This window comes from Lemur catta, chromosome 18 (genome assembly GCF_020740605.2).
Source record: "Lemur catta isolate mLemCat1 chromosome 18, mLemCat1.pri, whole genome shotgun sequence".
Classification (NCBI taxonomy): domain Eukaryota; kingdom Metazoa; phylum Chordata; class Mammalia; order Primates; family Lemuridae; genus Lemur; species Lemur catta.
Window position 1 is genome coordinate 47,881,581 of NC_059145.1, and position 12,908 is coordinate 47,894,488.

The 12,908-nt window shown below is 43.1% G+C and overlaps 1 long non-coding RNA gene across 1 annotated transcript in view; it reads left to right on the plus strand.

The window, feature by feature from the left end:
* The first annotated feature begins 737 nt into the window (after positions 1-737).
* The window catches only part of LOC123623531, a 31,252-nt gene continuing 19,081 nt past the window's right edge, over positions 738-12,908 (plus strand). The window contains exon 1 of the long non-coding RNA XR_006729875.1: positions 738-916. This is a non-coding gene — a long non-coding RNA (uncharacterized LOC123623531). The remainder of the gene's footprint in view (positions 917-12,908) is intronic.

A 12,908-nucleotide genomic window follows, 5' to 3' on the forward strand; every position in this document is an offset into this window, starting at 1 on the left:
CCACTGACATTGAGGAAGTGGAGAATTCAGAACAGCCGGAGAGAACGTCAGGTAATTGCCCAACCACTAAATGGGGAGGCCGAGAGAGGAGGCGCTTTCTGCGTGGCGGGTGAAGGATTCGGGCCACACAACTTCACTGACATGACAGAGGCTGGAGCGCAAAAAGTGGAGAGGAAACGTCTACAGCCGCCTGGGCTTTGGTGTAGACGGCTGCTGAGACCTCTAGCTCACTTTTTTTTTTTTTTTTTTTTTAAGCAAGCCCCTTCTATTAACAAGTTCCTCTGCCTTTTTGAGTACAAATTTCTCAGTCATGTTCCTCTTCAAGGGGAATTATGTGCATTAAATTGAGACACACGAGGGCCGTAGCTATTCATACCCTGTTAGAACAGAGTGATTTCTGCTGCTCTGATCCTCTGCGAGGTACACGCTTCCCGAGGGCACTTCCCCATGTACAGTGATCAACTCCTCCACTACTTCCCCAAGGAGTCGCAGTCTACTGGCTGTCTCTCAGCTCTACCTGACCTGTGAGGCTACTGCCTTGGGCGAATCAGGGGAAGCTCGGAGACTTCTCACTGCCTGGGGGAGTCCCACTGCCAGGCTCGGTTAGAGCACACTCTGCTGGACTTCAGTGTTGTTCACAACTGTGTCCCTCCCCTGGAGTATCAGTCCCCATCGTTGGCCACACACCCCAGTCATGGGCGTGGCTGTGTGGCTTGTTTAAACCGATAGAAGGGGAGCAGAGGCGCCCACATGAGCAGGAGGTGGCCCAGCTCAGCCTGGGGGCTCCTGCCCTCTCTCACAAGGACACCGCACCCCCTGTGTGGGTCCTGGAGTAAAAGGCCGTGCCATGTGGCCAGCTCGCGGTGGGTGCACAGCCTCGCTCAGAGCCCCAGCCAACCTGCAGCCCTCGATTAAGGTAAGAAAAAAGTGTGTGTTGTTGTGAGCCACTGAGATTTGGGGTTTGTGTGTTACACAGAGAGTATGTGTCACTGATGCACACACTAAAGGGAAGAAGAGAGGTTATCACTCTAGGTGAGGAACAGAAGAGGGTGGGACTGTATAGAAAGAGTGAAGAAGTGGGGAAATTCGCCAGTTTGCCGTGTGGAGTTCAGACACATTGAATGGGAGGAAGAGGCCAAATGCAGGTGCAGGAAGGGAAGCGTGAGCCTTTAACTGCCGGGACACGTCTGATGGCTTTCCTGTTGCCCCCTGATGTTTCTTTGCAGATGCCAGTGACAGCTCTTCTCACAGGGTCTAGTCAGGTGCATGTTTTAGTTCACGCCCACGCTGGCTAGTGTTGGTAGGGCAAAGGTTGGTGTGCGCTCTAACCCGTCCTCTCCTCAGCCCCTGAGCTCAGAGGTGACAGGAAATGTAAGACAAGGTCCACACTAGACCTGATGCCACTAACCATAGTCTAGTGACACAGTAGGGAATTTGTTACTTGGGTGTCTGAGTTCGCCTTTGGTGAGCTTTGATTAGCAATAATGGTGGCTATTACGTCGTTTCTCGTTGCTTCTAGCACAACATGGTGGGTTTGCTGCAGGAAAGACACAAAACTGAGTGGACTTCATTACGTATTTAATAAAGCACATTGAGCAGATAGTCTTTCTTCTCTCCAGAAAATAGAACTGGAGAACATGGGCTCACATTTGTAGAGTTAGTTGCAGTTAATTATAAGAAATAACCCTTCTGGTATTTCCGGGAGAGTTTGCTGGGAAAAGTCAAACACCTTATTTCCCATCAAATATTTAAGATTGGGAAGATTTAATTTTAATCCTACTCGATAGTGCCTGGGTCAAATATAAAATTATAACATTTTTTTTAAAAAAAATCACTTCAAAAGGTTTTTCTTTCATGAAGATTATCCTGCTAGGCTTAAAAAAGAAACGTATCATTATTTGAGGAATCAGTCTATTGTTATATTCACTCCACAGCTTTGCTGAAGACCATTAACCTTGTCCCAGAGACTATCCACTTGTAACATTCACTGCTAACCCTGGATCTTAGAGCAAAAGATGAGAAAATTCCTTCTTAGTTTCCTTTTTCTCATGGTTTCTTTTTAAAAAGAAAAGAATTATTTAAAAGTAGAAGTGTCTTTTCCTTTAAATTAACAAAAAATAACAGGCTAATAATGAGCCCCTAAAGCCGAAGTCAGGTGTTGGAACATACCCTGAACATCCGAGGTGGCTCAAAGTGGCCAAATCCTACAGTTCTGGGAACTAACCAACAGATTTCCAGGTCCAGCTCCTACCCAAGTTCAAAGCCAGACGAGGTAAAGTTAATCAAGTTCAAAATGGCTTAAATTAGTACATTTAAAATCGGTTTACAGATGCAGGTGAGAGCCCTGAGGTGACCCTCCAGCCTGTCGCCACACCTGCTTCCCTCCCTCCCTCTGAGCTGCGTGGGAGAGAACTGTCAGAATCACCCCCGGGGAGTCTGACTCTTGGGGGGCTCCCTGTCCCACTCCCGCCACCCACGCCCGTGGTGCCCGTGGCAGGGGCCAGCCACGCAGATGCAATTCTGCATGGACGTTTCCACCAAAATGGATTATTTCAGCCTCGTTGGGCACAGATTCTGTAGTTTTCCAGTGATTCATCTTACTATTAATAATGTCAGAGAATTTTAGGCCCTTGAATTAAATAATGACAAATAGGGGCAGGGTATGCGCCAGGCTGAGGCCACGCTGTTTATTTCAGCGCGAGGCACTGTCAGGCCTGATAAATCGGGTCCCTGGAATAGTTTATAAAGTACTGAATTGATGTGGCCGTTGGTGAGGGAGAGAATTAATGTTACGAAATAGGCCAGCAACCTAGATTGGATGAAAGCTGAGGAAAGCCTTTTATGTCAACTCTGTGTCTGTGCAGGAAATGGTGACCAACCGCCAGGGGTGAGGACGCCTGCGGGCAACAACGTGCCCCTGTGATCTCGGGCGGCAGGTCAGGGAGGGGCGGGGGCCCAGGTGGCAGCAGGAGGGCTGGGGGCTGCCCATGTATAACCCAGGGCAGGAAGGGCGAGGGTGTGTGCCAGGCCGCAGGAGAGGAGTCCGCCTGGCTAAGAGGGAGTGCAGGCCTCGGTGCCGTGTGGCTGCACCTTCCAGCTTCTCGGAAGAGAACAGCATCCCCCAGGCCCCAGGCATGCGGAGAGACCCTCCCCGTGTCCCCCAGCCCAGGCTGGGCACAGCACAGCCAGCCCACGCCAGCAGATGGCTTACAAAAAACAGTTACCCTGGGATAGTTACCTCATTAGGTCATTATACAGAAAATAAAGCTGATTTTTTTTTTTTAGCACTTCTGTAACCAACAACATTTTTCAAAATGCTTACATCACACGAGGAACAGGGGGCTTTGGAAATGTGCTAATTTTTAAGTCCTATTGAAACATTATTCCCATTATTAGTGGCATTTTCCTAAAATTTGAGCTTGGATTCCAATTTCTTTGATGTTAGAAAGGATCATTTTTTTTTTCAATGTGCCTCTAGAGCTAGTGCAGGGCCTACCAAGGTCTCCCTCCTGGCTTCATTCCTTTAAGAGACTTATACAAACGTTTCCTCTGGCCACGATTGAAGCAGATAATCAAACTCAACCCCTCGTGTTTTATACCTTCTCATATCACCATGGTATTAATAAAAAGTGAGCGGTGCTACATTTTTATCCAAGTAGGTCGACCCAAAGGCAGCATCCTGGGAGTCCCGGCCCCTGATGCAACGTTCCTTGTTTGCGAAGTTTTCATAGGGGTTTTCACGAACGCCTGCGGGAAAACGGGAGACAGGACTCCCGCTGACGAGTAACTTCGGAAAATGTGTGCTAGACACATCCATAGAGAAACAGCCAAAAATCATTAGAAATCACTGGAAAAGGACATATAACTAAATGTCGGTGTGCACACGATTCAACAGCAGGACGAGGTGGAATTTAGGTTGGAGGATTTGCTTGTTTGTTTTGTTTTTATGGAGCAACTTGTAGGATTTGGGAGAATTTTAGGAAAGAAAGAGTCTGATGCGGCTGTTACCTGGTGCCTCATTTCTCTCAAGATCGCAGCGGGACACTGGCGGAGACACGCGGCCAGAGAGGGCCCCTGTGCGCGAAGCCGTGTCTTGCCTGGCTGCTGTGGTTGTGCTTTTGCTCAGTACAAAGACACCAGGAGGCCAGGGTGTCGGGGGTGGAGGATTCCTGATGGAAGATCAGCCCACGGGAGTCTGGATCCAACTCTTCAAGGACGTGCCTTTCAAGGTGCCTGAGGCAGGTGCCCACAAAGGCCCCTGGGGCTGTTCTGTGGGGGAGGAACGGGGATTTCAAGACGCAGGAGGGAAGAAAGGGAGAGTAAGGACAGCAGACGTGGGGATGACTAGTACAGAGCTGTCTAAACGGGGAGTGATCATGCATGGCCTGTGGGCATCTTTGTGTGGCCCAGCGAGGATGAAATGTGGCAGCGAGGATGGGGCCGCTAAGTGTAATGGACACGCCGTGTCAAGAGCAATAAAGCAGCGGACGCACCGGCTTTGAGTGGCACTGCTAGGAGCACACCTAGAGCCGCAGCCGGCAGCAGTCCCAGGCGCACCAAGGCGGGGAGGACGGCAGCCTGCCGGGCTCTGAGGAGGGAGCAGAAATCTGCTCGCTTGATCTGACAGATTGAATCCCAGCTATGGCTCTAGAGTGCTGGATTGGATATCAAAGAAGGAGGAGACACACCCCTCCCTCGGAGGGGGGGGGCGTCAATAATTGAGAAGAGAGTCCAGATTTGCAGCTATAGGATGACCACAAAGCTAGAAAGAAATGACACATAAGGTAGGTAAGGATTTGTCACGCGGAGGAGTTGAGAAGCTTGAGGAAAGTCCTCTGGCCCTCAAATGTATGCTCTGTGCTAAATAAGAATAAAATCCAAACTGTGTCCCTCAGCCAGAAGGCCCGACATGATGTGGGCACTGCCTGTGTCTCTTGCAGGAAATCTCACCACCCTTGTTCAAACGCTCACTGTGTGGACACCAGGTCAGTCTTCTGTTGTTCAGTGTGCTAAGATGCTTCCTACCACAGGGCCTTTGCACGTGCTTCCCTCCATGGGCTTTCAGCATTCTTTGCCCCCACTCTTTCGGGGGCTTACTTTTTATCTTGGAAATATCATCTTAATATTGTCTTCCAAAGAAGCTGTTCCCCACCCTCACTGTATTTCTCAGGCCACCGAGAGAACACATCACTATCTGTAATGATTTTATTCCTTTACCTGGTTTTTGTTTTTGTCTGCAATGTAATATTGATGGGAAAATGTCTATTTTTAATTGTATTTTTCATCTCTATAAAACTATGACTAAGAACAATGCCTGAAACATAGTAGCCATTCAGTAAATACCGGCTAAGTGACTGAAGTGAGTATCACGTCATTCCTCTTGCATATGACACCATTTAGAGATTCAATTGGCTTCAGAGACATGACTTAAAAGGCACCTGCCAGGGGGCTGCCAGGTACCTTTAGTGCTTCGTGACAATTTGGTCCAGTCATCTTTGTCTTCCTCTAAATGCTTTTTTAGGACAGGAAGGTGAAATTAGGACACACAGAGAAAAAAGTAGAATTGTGTACTTCTTGTAAAGGCTGGGATGGAAAACTACAATAAGACAGCGTGAAAGCATCTGAGATCTCAGGGCAAAGGAGCCAGAACAGAAATGAAAACCAGAAGGTGCCAGAGACGAAGGTGCTTTATCAAAACCTTCCCTGGGAACACTCCTTCTCTCCTCTCTCTTTCCATCCTCCGTGTGATTTTTTTCAGAACATGAATAACATATTATTTTTATATTTTTTAACATTTAAAATAAGCATGTTTTTATTTTGAAATAAAAATTATATATGTGCACACACACACACACACACACACATATATATATAATATAAAATAAAAATTATTCTTATTTCTCATTCCTGCAACCTGGCTCCAATTTCACTCTCCTCTCCCAAGAGCAGTAACTGCTGTTAACAGTTTGGAAGACACATTTTCAAACAATTTTCTATCCATTTATATGGTTTCTACTGTACTTATCTATTTATATGGTTTCTATTGTATCTATTTTACTGATTTCTGCACTTTTCTTTATTATTTCCTATTGTCTATTTTCTTTGAGTCTATTCTCTTATTCTTTGGGTATATTCTGAAGTTGAATGCTTAACTCACCAATTTCTGCCTTTCCTCTTTTCTATGTGAGAAGTTAAGGCTGAATTTTTCCTAAGTAGTGCTTCTGCAGCATACCACGTTTTCTGATATTTTTTACTGCAATCCACTCCTGAGTATTTCTCATTTTCATTACAATTTCTTCTTTAAGTAATAAAATATTCATAAGTGAGTTTTAAATTTTTGAATTGTTTTGGTTTACGTTCAGGTATTTGATGATTCATTCCTTAGTTAATTGCATTGTAGCCAGAGAAGTACAGTAGATCCTTGAACTACACAGGTTTGAGCTGCGCAGGTCCACCTGTACATGGATTTCCTTCCACCTCTGCCACTTCTGGGACAGCAAGACCAACCCCTCCTCTTTCTCCTCCTCCTCAAACTACTCAAGGTGAAGATGATGAGGATGAAGACCTTTATGATGATCCACTTTCACTTAATTAATCGTGAATATAGTTTATCTTCCTTATGATTTTCTTAATAACATTTCCTTTTCTTTAGCTTACTTTATTATGAGAATACAGCATATAATACATATAATAAAGTATGCGCTAATCAACTATTTATGTTATCACTAAGGCTTCCGGTCAGCAGTAGGTGATTAGTGGTTAAGTTTTTGGGGAGTCAAAAGTCATATATGGATTTTTGACTGTGCAGTGCCAAGTGGCCACCCCGTGTTGTTCAAGGGTTAACTATAATTTGCACTCTTTGATATATGTTAACACTTGCTGTGCCTCAGTTTCCACATGTGCATAAAAGGCCTGTTGCCATCCTGAAGTGGGTTTTCAGCCTCTGTTTGCACGTCTGTCAGCTTTTCCTTTGTATATTCTGACATTTCGAGCTGTATACGCATTAGACCTGTAAGAACTTCTCTGAGGGTTCAGCCCTCACCACTACATACAGAGAAGCAGAAGGAAGCAGCAGTTTGGAATATGCGCTCTGAAGTTAGCGGTTCCAGCCATGGAACCTCGGGAAAAATATCAAACCATTCAGTATCGATGTTTCTTCATTTACAAAATATCTTGTCCAGGGCAATGTTCTGTGATTTTTCCATGTTACTCAGTGAAGTACTTTGCTCTTTTTTAAAAAATCATGGAGTAGTATTCAATTGTATAAAAATATACTACAATTCAATCTTTTCTTGATAGATACTTGTACTATTTTTAGTTTTTCGTTATCAGGAATGAATCTGCAGTGAACGTTCTTCTCCAAGTCTTTTTGTGGACATGTGTCTTAGCTCCTCTTGGGTACACACCTTACCGTGGAACTTCTGATTAATTTGGTACATACATGCATAACTACCTGCAAAACTGTCAATCTGTTTTGCAGAACATTGTTTCACACCCTTACCAGAAATGCATGACTGATACTTCCTAACTTTTTAATTTTAGCCATTCTAGTGCTGCATTTGTGGTTATAATTTCCACTTTCCTAATGATTAGTAATGTTGATCATCTTTCACATGCTTATTCACCATCAAAATATCTCTTGTGAAGTATCTATCTGTTGAAGGCTTTTGCTCATCAAAATATGGCCAGAGGTAGGGGTCTAGTTTCATTCTTCTGCATGTGGATATCCAGTTTTCCCAGCACCGTTTATCGAAGAGACTGTCCTTTCCCCACTGTATGTTCTTGGCAACTTTGTCGAAGATAAGTTCAGTATAGATGTGGATTTATTTCTGGATTCTCTGCTCTGTTCCATTGGTCTATGTGTCTGTTTTTATGCCAATGCCATGCTGTTTTGGTTACTACAGTTCTATAGTGTAATTTGAAGTCAGGTAATGCTTCAGTTTTGTTCTTTTTGCTTTAATTGCAGTGCCTCATAACATTAGTTGGGAAGTGTTCCATTTTCATCTCGTCTCTGAAAGAGTTTAACAGGATTGGAAGGATTTCTTCCTCAAATGTTTAATAGAATTTACAAGTGAAGCCATGTGGGCCTGGAGTATTTTTTTGTAAAAAAGGTGTATAATTACAAAGTCAGTTTCTTTACTAGGTGTACATTTTCTGTTTCATTATGAGATAGTTTTGGTTGTGCCTTTCAAGGAATTTGTCTCTATTATCTAAGTTGTCAATTTACTACATAAACATGTTTGTAATAGCACCTCATTATTTTTAAAATATATATGGAATTCATAGTAATGTTTCTTCTTTCACTCCTGATATTGACGATTTGTGGCTTGTCTTTTTCTTTTCAACTGATCAACTTTCTGTTTTCATTGATTTTTCTCCATATTGTTTGTCTGTTTTATTTTGTATTAGTATAAGTTTAAGAGGTGGAGTTTTGTTACAAGAATATATTGCATAGTGGCAAAATGTGGGCTTTTGGTGTACCCGTCACCCCAACAGCATACATTGTGGCATTAAGTGATTTTTCATCATCCACCTCCTCCCACCCCCTCACTTTTCTGAGTCTCCAGCGACTGTCATTCCACACTCGTGTCCACATGTACACATTGTTTAGCTCCCACTTATAAGTGAAAACATGCAGTATTTTTCTTTCTGTTTTTGAGTTGTTTCACTGAAAATAATAACCTACAGTTTCATCTATGTTGCTGCAAAAGACATGATTTCAGTTCTTATAGCTGAATACTATTCCATTGTGTACATGTACCACATCTTCTTTATTCATTCATTCATTGATGAACACTTAGGTTGATTCCACATCTTTGCTATTGTGAATAATGCTGTGATAAACATATGAGTGCAGGTACCTTTTTGATATAATGGCTTCTTTTCCTTTGGGTAGATGCTTAGTAGTGGGATTACTATTAAATGGTAGTTCTACTTTTAGTTCTTTGAGAAACCTCCATACTGTTTTCCATAGAAATTGTGATCTACATTCTTGCCAACTGTGTGTAAGTGTTCCCTTTTCTCTGCATCCTCACCAACTTCTATTATTTTTTGTCTTTTAATAATAGCCATTCCGACTGGTATAAGATGATATCTTCCCATGTGCAACTGAAAAGAATATATATTCTTTAATTGCTACAAAGTACTATCTATAAATTTCAATTATTTTAAGTTGATTAACAATATTGTTTATGTCCTTATAAAATATAAAATTATTTATAACCTTACTGATATATTTTTCCCTTCTATAAGTTATTGATAAAGGAGTGATAAAATCTCTAATTGTAATCATGAACTGATATTTCTCCCTTGAGTTCTATTAGTTTTTGCTTAATGCATTGAAACGTTGCTACTGGATACACAAACATTTAGGATTATTAGATGTTCTCAATGAATTGGCCCTTTTATCATTATAAAATATACCATTTTTATTTCTGGTAACAATCTTTGTCTTCAAGTTCACTATTCTTTAGTTTTCTGTATCCTATCTATTGCGAAGCCTGACCAGTAATTATTTTCTTTCGGATAATGAATTTTTTTAATTTTATTTCCCTTTTGGTTGTTTTTATAGTTTTCATTTCTGTACTGAGATTCTGTATACACTCAAACACATCTATCCTTCCATTTAAATACAGTAGAACTGTTTTACAATAATATTTCTGACATAACTGGGTCTATCTCTGCTTGCTGTTTTTCTTTGTGGCTGTGGGACAGTGTTTCCTGCTTATCTGGGAATTTTTGGTGGACAAAGACAATGTGGAAGCTACACTTTTAGGAGACACTGGAGTTTTGTGCTTTCCTTTAGAGAGCGATCTGTTTTGAAAAGCAGTTCTTTTATGGATGGATCATTCATTCTTTAGAGGCTTGTTTTTGTTTTGCTTCTGTTTGCTAAGAGGGGTCTGGTGCGGCCCTCCCCCTGTGAGGCGGCCTGTCTCTGGTTTCAGCCCGGTGCTCCAGTGTTAGGGGGGTCTCTGCTCTGGCTGGTGGGAATCCTGCCGAGTGGCTGCAGAAGCTCCATCCATCTCTCAGCTCCACAGGGGCTGCTCCTGTCGGGCTGCACAGGTCCCTCCCAGCACGTGTGTGCATGTGGCCCAGTGTGCTGCAAGGGCTCACGGGACTCTGTGACTGTTTTCAGAGATTCTTCTCTGTGCAGCCCTTTTCTTTCTAACACCACACCCCATAAATTCCAGTGGCCTCAGAACTCCCCAGACTCAGTCTCTGCCTCCTCAGCCTAGCACGGTCTCCATGTCAAGCTGCGGACTCTTAAGGCCGTTAACATCGCGAGAGGCTGGTCCTGCAGGTTACTCCCAAATGTCTTTTTTATTTTGTTTTTGTGTTTACATTTTCCCCATCCTATATTTGGCCAGACCACATAATTCTGTTATATTTATATCCTTTTAATGCTTAATCATGGCATTTAAACATGCATCTTTAAACACATGTAAAAGTGGGCACCAACACATCCAGGGTCAGGCGTGGAACGGAGCAGAGTTTATTGGGTGAAGGCACAGCGGGGAAGTGGCAGAGTCCACTGTCCCTCCTTCCTCCCCAACCAGAGAGCGAGTCTTGGGTCCAACACAGCTGACACAGAAAGCCCCTGAGGTCCTCATGCAAGTGTGGACGGGTCAGTAAATCATTCATGTGATTGTGGAACAATGCGACCACCCTGACTTTCCTACACAACCCCAGAAAGAATCGGGAGATTCTGAGTTAGCTAGAATGGAAAAGTTGTAGTTAGGATTAGGAAACCATGTTGAAGACAAAAGGGACTGTGGATAGAGAGCAATTTACACTGAATTGAGAAGAGGTATTTGGACACTTCAGTGGAACAGGGTCGCTGGAAAATGCCTTTCTCAGTCATATGAAAATATTTGTGCATACTTAGAAATGAACATGTCAGAATATAGAGGTTCTTGTTTAGGACAGATTTCTTTAAAAAATAGCTCATAGGTGTGTAGACATGAAATTTTGGAAGGTTACGACACACGTTTTGGCAGGATTCCTGAAATTTCACAAATCTAATGACTATTGGAAAAATACATTTACAATTGGAATGGAACCAATACGTGAGGAGAAATAACATATAAATATATGTGTTTTTGTCCTTGTATACCAATACATATACAGATACATGCATATGCATATGTATATACACACATGCATGTACACATAACTGCTTGATGCTAATCCTCCTGTGAGTAGTAGGTTTTATGAATTAAGGTAAAATGTGGCCAGTACAGAAACTGGAGATATGACAATGGCAAGTTTAGATTTAATGTCCACATTGGCTGAGAGTAGACAAACTTCAAAGATTCTGATTGACAAGACCTCACAACCAGCCTAATTTATTTTCATAGGCATTTAGGATTATGTTGCCTAAGTTTTCATTTCACGCAAACGCAATGGTTCTGTAGCAGTGCAGAAACAAAGCTAACTTCAAAACCCCTCAACTGGTTTGCTCTCGGTAAAAATGTTAATGGGGTTTAGACATTTTCCTAAAATTCCCCACATGGGAGAGATACAAAAGCAGGTATGTATTGTTTAAAGTGAATAAAAAAAAATGCAGGAAGGAGAGATTTGGGGGGTTAGATCCTTCTAGGTCTGGAGTTGGAGCCTCCACTGTGGATCATTCACTCTCTGGGAGTTTGGCTGTGGCCTCCACAAGCTTCCGGCTGTTTCCTTACCATGGCGTGTTACCAAGATAATGCGAACAGCTCATTTACCTCAGAGCAAACCATTTAAATCACGCAGAGGATTGAAAGGATCTAAGATGAGTTACATAACATTTTTCACGTTTCTGCCTACTCCACGCTGTCCTCGTCACATGAACGTCGACTGACCCAACAGCACCATGGTGCGTGTTAAGATTTTGGCCCTGGCTGCACGTCTTCCTGGCTAGCGGCTCCTCTCCCACCCAAACCACGCAAGCTGGAGATGCTTGGGCCTCAGTTCCCTTTTCTACTTCACCCTCACACATTTATCTCTGGTTACCTAATAAATTCCCACAGGATTAGAAACACCTACTCACTCGCTCCCCCAGACAACAATCACATCCAGCTGGACGCCTCCTCTGACCCGAGCCTGTCCACGCAGCCGCCTACCTGGGCTGGGTTATGGGCATACGTATTAAAACCACCTCGCTCAAATCCACGCCATGGACTCCTCTCGCCCTCCCTGTCCTTCCTTTCTTCTTCATCTTAGTAAATGGCTTCTGCATACATAGTCTCTCATGCCACATATTTGGTGTTTTTCCTGAAATATCCATCTTCATCACCATGCTCATAAAAAATGTGTGTTTTTCTTACTTCAGAATTTGTCTGGAATCCTCTGCTTTCACTTGAGTCTGAGCCATGCTGCCTCTCCTCCCTTCTCTCCATTCCTGGCCCACAGCAGGCCCTTTCCACCACAGGACTTTTGAACACGCTACTTCCTTTCTCTGAAATACTCTTCTCCCTTCTCCACTGGGAGGAAGAGGCTGGAATGTTTTGCTTTTAATTTAGCACATTACACATCAGACGGATGCAGAAAAGAGTGACAGTAAACACTCCTGGCATCCCTGGTCGGTATAAAAGCAGACACACTGAGTCCCTGCCATGCCTGCCTGATGCACGTGCCCTCTCGCCTTTAGGTGACAACTCTCCTGGCGATAGTATTAATCATTCCATTGATTTCTTCATGTTTTCCCCACATAATCACATCCCTAGGCCAGAAATTGCTTAGTTTTGCCTGGTTTTGGACTGTATGGAAATAGAATATACTGCATATATTTTTCTGTGACTTGCTTCTTTTAGGCAACATTTTGTTTTTGAGATGCATCCGAGTGTACGTATAGTTACATTAATAGTTCATTTATTTTCATGGCTCTTTTCTGTTCCATTGTGCAGTTATACTATAATTAATCTTCCCAG